This window comes from Hermetia illucens, chromosome 6 (assembly GCF_905115235.1).
Source record: "Hermetia illucens chromosome 6, iHerIll2.2.curated.20191125, whole genome shotgun sequence".
In the NCBI taxonomy this organism is placed as follows: domain Eukaryota; kingdom Metazoa; phylum Arthropoda; class Insecta; order Diptera; family Stratiomyidae; genus Hermetia; species Hermetia illucens.
In genome coordinates, this window is record NC_051854.1 from 52,177,674 (window position 1) to 52,183,828 (window position 6,155).

Genomic DNA, 6,155 nt, shown 5'->3' on the forward strand with positions numbered 1-6,155 from the left:
TATCGAGATGCGGTGCGGTTTACAGCCTTGAGAAATAAGGGATGCTGCAGCTTTGATGAAAAGCGTCTAAGTATTCGGTATCTAAGCGATACTCCATTCGGGGATGCTTCATTTAGTCGCTAACACTGTGTTTACTCACCTCAATGTCAAACAAGATGCCATTAGAGCACACTTTGGCTTTAAATCTCTCAATATTATGATCACCTATAGGAAGCAGGTTTGCCGACAATAGAAATGTCATTGTTGTTACATTGTTTGACCAGCAGGTGATTTAGGAGTTGTCTCCTGGCTGGCTGACTGTTTGTAAAACAAGAGACGCTGGCATCGGCCTCTAAAGGGATCACCATCCGATGGCTGCTTCCGCTCGCTTTCGTGTTGCGATCGTGACTTCTCGTGGGAAAGCTGCGACCCCACAACATCGACTGCTTGTATTATCCAGCTGTCGTTCGACAGTGGTGCTCTGAGGTGGCGGGGAGGAAGATGGGCCGGCAACCCTGTCGGCTGAACCAAAACCAAGCGGCCGAGGAGAACCTCCACGTGGTGGCACCGGGAAACGCTGTATCGCATTGGCTTGCCGGCCGTGATGCAGTAGGCTCCAAGGCCTAGCTAGGGCGATCAGACTCGAGTCTGCACGGGGACACATCTGAAGTGGCTTCGGTCACGAAACCTTACCAGGGGTATACTGGTACCATGGGAACCGAAGTAGCCCCTGGACTCTTATACTTCAGGAGAATTCCTGTCGTATCTGAGTACAGCTCGGTTGGTTGCGGTTGGCCCCCTAGTGGGAGTTTCATGGGGGCTGTGGTTGTGCTCGAGCGAGAAGAGACCTTCGGGCCTCGACGTGGTGTTGCGTATCAACAGGGGTGCCGCACTCCATAGTTCAGTAGAGATTTAGGTAATTCTTGCATCCACCAGTATGAATGGTAAGCCATGCACTTGGTATAGACTGGTACCGTTGTTGCTTGTTTCAGCGGGGCTCTGATTGTAATCACAAATTCAATCCGTGTCTGAAGAGGACCGTAGGATTAAGTCTCCACGACAGGTACCTACGTTAAACACACAAGGGCTTAACTGTCGTTCGACATTGGTGCTCAGAGGTGGCGGTGAGGAAGACGAGGCGGCAACCTTGTCGGAAGAGCCAGAACCAAATGGCTGAGGAGAACTTGAATAGTGCTGACACCGGGAAACACTGCATCACTTTGGTTTACTGTCCGTCAAGCAATAGGCGAATGCTCGAAAAGCCTAATTAGAGCGAACAGACCCGAGTCTGCATGGGAACTCATCTGAAGTGGCAGTAGGTCACGAAACCTTACCAGGGATATACTGGTACCATGGGAACCGGGATAGCTTCTGAATTCATATGTTTCAAGAGAATTCCTCTTTAATGCGCGTTCAGCTCGGTTAGCCCCCTATTGGGAGCTTCATGGGGGTTGTTGGTTACGTTCAAGCGAACAGAGACCTTTGTGCCTCGACGTGGTCTTGCGTTTCAACACGGTAGTCGTATTCTTTAGTTCGGTAGAGATTTAGGTAGGTCTTGCATCCACCAGTATGAACGCTGAGCCATGCACTCGATGTAGACTGGTACCGTTGTAGGTTGTCGCAACGGGGCTCTGGTTGTGGTCACCAAATCAATCCGTGTCTGAAGAAGACCGTGGATTTAAGTCCCCGAGATAGATACCCACGTAAAACCATAGTGACGTAACTGTCGTTCGACAGTGAGAGAGCTGTCCTACTGATTGGACGACAGATACAGTGAAGCCCATAGTGTTTTACGTAGGCACCTGTCGTGAGACTTAATCCTACGGTCCTCTTAAGACACGGATTGATTTTGTGACCACAATCAGAGCCCCGCTGAGACAAGCAACAGCGGTACCAGTCTATACCAAGTGCATGGCTTAGCATTCATACTGGTGGATGCAAGAATTACTTAAATCTCTACCGAACTATGGAGTACGGCACCCGTGTTGATACGCAACACCTCGTCGAGGCCCGAAGGTCTCTTCTCGCTTGAGCACAATCACAACCACCATGAAACTCCCACTAGGAGGGCCAACCGCAAATAACCGAGCTGTCCTCACATACAACAGGAGTTCACCCAAAGTATGTGAGTCCAGGGGCTTTCCCGGTTCCCATGGTACCAGTATACCCCTGGTAAGGTTTCGTGACCAATTTGCCACTTCAGATGAGTCCCCGTCCAGACTCGGGTCTGATCGCCCTGATTAGGCCTTTAGAGCATTCGCCTACTGAATCACGCCCGCATACCAAAGTGATTACAGCATCACCCGGTGCCACCACTATGGAGGTTCTCCTCGGCCACTTGGTTTTGGTTTGGCCGATAGGGTTGCCGCCCCATCTTCCTCGCCGCCACCTCTGAGCACCGGACGACAGATACAGTGAGTAATCCACCTGAGAATATCGATGAGCATTGGGCCACCATCAAAAATTATCTTTTCTCGAGTGCGGTAGTGGAGGTAGTCGGCCACGTCCCGGCAGGTGGAGTTTGGAGGCTCTGCTGACCGCTGCGATGATGTTGGGTGTGACGTGTTCCGAGAAGTTCAGCGTAGTGTGCACCGTGCCAAAAGGAAATTTGCTATTGCGCTGGTCAGCGAAGCGGAAGATGCTGCTGGACGCAATGATTTCAAAAGTGTATTCCGCATCATGAAAAAACTTGCATGTGGTCGTAAAACTTTCGATGGTCCTGTGAAGGACCTTAACGGTCGACTCCTCCACCATGACGAGCAGCTGAAGAGGTGGAAAGAAAACTTGAACAGGGCTCATCCGACGAGGTTTCTCCTCTAATGTGTGAAATGTCACCATAACATGAGGATACGGACTGTTCCTCCAAGCATAAGACAAATTATTTTGGCCATCGATGCACTCAAACTGGATAGAGCCGCTGGGCTTGACGATCTCCCCGCAGAATTATTTATCGCCTGGTTACTTGCACTCGTACATAAATCGTTGGAATCCGAGACCTTTCCCTGAGAGTGAAATAAGGATGAGTGTTAAGATTGCAAAGAAGGGTACCCGTTTTGAGTGTGACAATTGGAGGAATATCTGCGAGCTCTCTACCGTCGCAAAGATAATAGTTAAAATCCTGGAACCTATCAAAGAACATCTCGCAATCTTGATTGATAGAGAGCAGACTGGTTTCCCCTCCGGAACCTTCTGCATTAACCACATCAGTTTAGATCTTCGCTTCACTTGCTCTTCATCGAATATGAGAAAGTTTTCGACATCGCGAATAGGGAGTGTATCTGGCGTACTCTATGTAGGAGGGGCATTCCGGACAAACTAATAGCTATTATCAGACAGATATATGATGATGCAAAATGTCACGTGCTAAATCGAGGGAAAATCTCAGAGGATTTTAAGATCCAAAGGGGAGTCCGCTAGGTTGTATCTTATCACCGATATTATTTGTACAACGTTCACGTACAGCACAGAGGGAGTGAACAGGAGACTTACCTGTTGACTTCTTTTCACATTACATTTTGGTGAGAGTTGTAAGTTACGATAAGTTAAAAGATTCCTGGGAGAGAAGGTGGTGAATCTTAAGGGGTTTGGGCAAATTAAGCTTTGATTTTTGATTCAAAAGTTATAGCCGGGTTGTTTGGGGGAGAAGGAGCAACTCTGTCTGTGATCTAGTGATGATGTACTTCAATTTAAAAAAAAACGCGTTGAGGTCCTAAGAAGGCCTGAAGATGGCAATTAATAAGTTTGATTTTCGCTTAATTTGTAAAAAAGGTTCTCCTTGTAGAGAGTCTCGTCCTTTTTCGTCACAAAATTATCAAACGAACATCATTTCCATTGAGGGTGCCCCACTGTACACCCGAAAGAACATCCTTTGGATGTGGTTCCTTGTGATCACCTCTGGTAATAAGCGTTTAATCCTTTCTTTCTGATAAAAGAGAATATGCCTTTTTATTCTTAATGAACCTTTTAGGCTCTTCTCTTTCGGATTATTTACGGGTAGCTACAATTTTAATGCTAGCTTTCTATGTTTGTTTTCGTTGGCTGATGAAGTTGAATGGCTCCTCGTCAGGATGCACGTGATACTGCCGGTGGACTCTGTTTGTATAGATACCTCTGGCTCGGATGAAGGCTATTGTGGAGCAGGTAGTTGGCTGCACACGTTAAGCTATGGATTTCAAGGATTTCACTAAATTCCGTAATTCGCTGGCCGATCTGATTTGCTCCAACTGGGATTGATTCTAGCGCAATTCTTGCACAGGAGATAGTGGGCCCTCGCTGTTACCAACTCCTTTGCCTCCCCATCCTCCTTATCGATGAGCGAAATTTGGCTGTTCGGGTTTCGGGGACAACACGAAATCATACATAGACATTTGTTTCCGAATTATAATATTGTTTTGAAATATCGGCGAATACATAATAATAATCCCCAATGGCAGGCATCAACATGTGGGTTTAATGACCCTTTTTTGAGTGATCCTATCGCTTTTGCCACCTACATATAGATCTTCATTTTTCGGCTTTGTTCACCTGGAACAGAGGGTAGACAGACTTGACGTTATATGTTCCACATCTCGTCTGCCAATTGAGGACTTGACAACATTTCTGCGATGATGAACGCCGCATCACTTGAGACGGTCCTGATAGCAGAATATTGCCTTAGGGATGTTCTTCGATAGACTACACTCAATTTATGCGCGCTAGATAAGATATGCAGAGTTGTTTCCCAAACTAAGAACGCATAAGTATATTATGGCCCTTCTACATTTGGCATCATCTTGGCCAGGGCCATGTTCGCGGCGAATACTCTCCCAAGGTGGTCGACGAGTGGCTCACTGCAAGGGCACTTTTTGCAGAAGAGTAGAGGATGAGTGTGAGCCTCTCAGGAATTCATGGGAGAGAGCTAAAGAGAAGCGAATGCGCGTAGGTGTGGTTGACGTGCTACAACCTACCAAGGAGTGAAGGGCAACCATATATAATGGTCGATCTGCCTTTACGGAACCTATAATATCGATCTGACAGGCATCCTTGGCTATCAACAACCAGAAGTAATCTATTATAGTTTATTCGCTCTAACATTTTATCCATGGTGTCAAGAAGACATATGGGTCTACAGGAGGATGGCTCATCTGGAGGTTTATCCACCTTAGGTAACAGCAGCCATTTTCGCCGTTTCACTCAGCGAACATTTCACCACGAGCTTAAGGGGTTTGGAAATCGGTTCATGCTCGGATTTTTGTTGTCACCTATTCTACTGTAGATCTGCAACAGTTCGTCTGTGGTTACTGGTGGAATTGTCGCCACTGCAGAGATCTTTGAAATATCTCAATGACCCTCTTTTGCTGGGGGATACCCCATGGATTATTTTCAACAAGCAGGTAGGGCACGTGATCTGCGGGATTGACCAGCCTCTCAATCGTTCCATAACAATTCTATGGGCGCGGGTTTATATCCAACTCCGAGCAGAGTTCCTTTAAACAAACCCTTTTACTCTGCTTGAAGGTTTTCCGGGCTTCCTACTCTTTGGGAGGCAAAGCCTCTGCGACTCATTGCAGTCAACGCGTTCCGGAATTCTGAACGGTCAATGCCCGTAGTACATGCCTTCGCGAAGTGTCCGAACATCAAGCATCAAGCTAATGAGATCTGTTTTTTTAGATTGCAAATAACTTATCCAATTTAAGCTTTTCCTATGGCTAATGCACTTCTGCACGTATTGTATCCGTCTGAGTACTGCCATAAGCTTTTCTTACACTCAATCTCCGAATTCCTCCAACTTGAATTGTTGTTTCAAGGCAGTATTGATTTCTTCTCTGGATGTCATCTTATCGAGATCCTTGCATTGTATGTACATAGATCTCATTGTAGTGAGAGTAATGCATTTAGAGCTGCGCCGGATGTCGTGCTCATGGCACCGATGATACCCAGACAGTTCTTTGCAGTGCCGCTAGTTTATGGTGAAAAACTTTTTGTCTCACCTTAACCCACTACACTACGGATGTATAAGCGAATATCGGCCTTATGATGGCAACGTATATCCCCATTACCACATGAGGCCTGAGTCCCCATGTCGAGGCAAAGGTTCGTCTGTACAATTCATAAGCTGTGAGAGCTCGTTTCATCTTTATCTCTACATGTTTGTTCCAAAGAAGTTTTTTATTTAAAGTGATTCCCAGATATTTCAC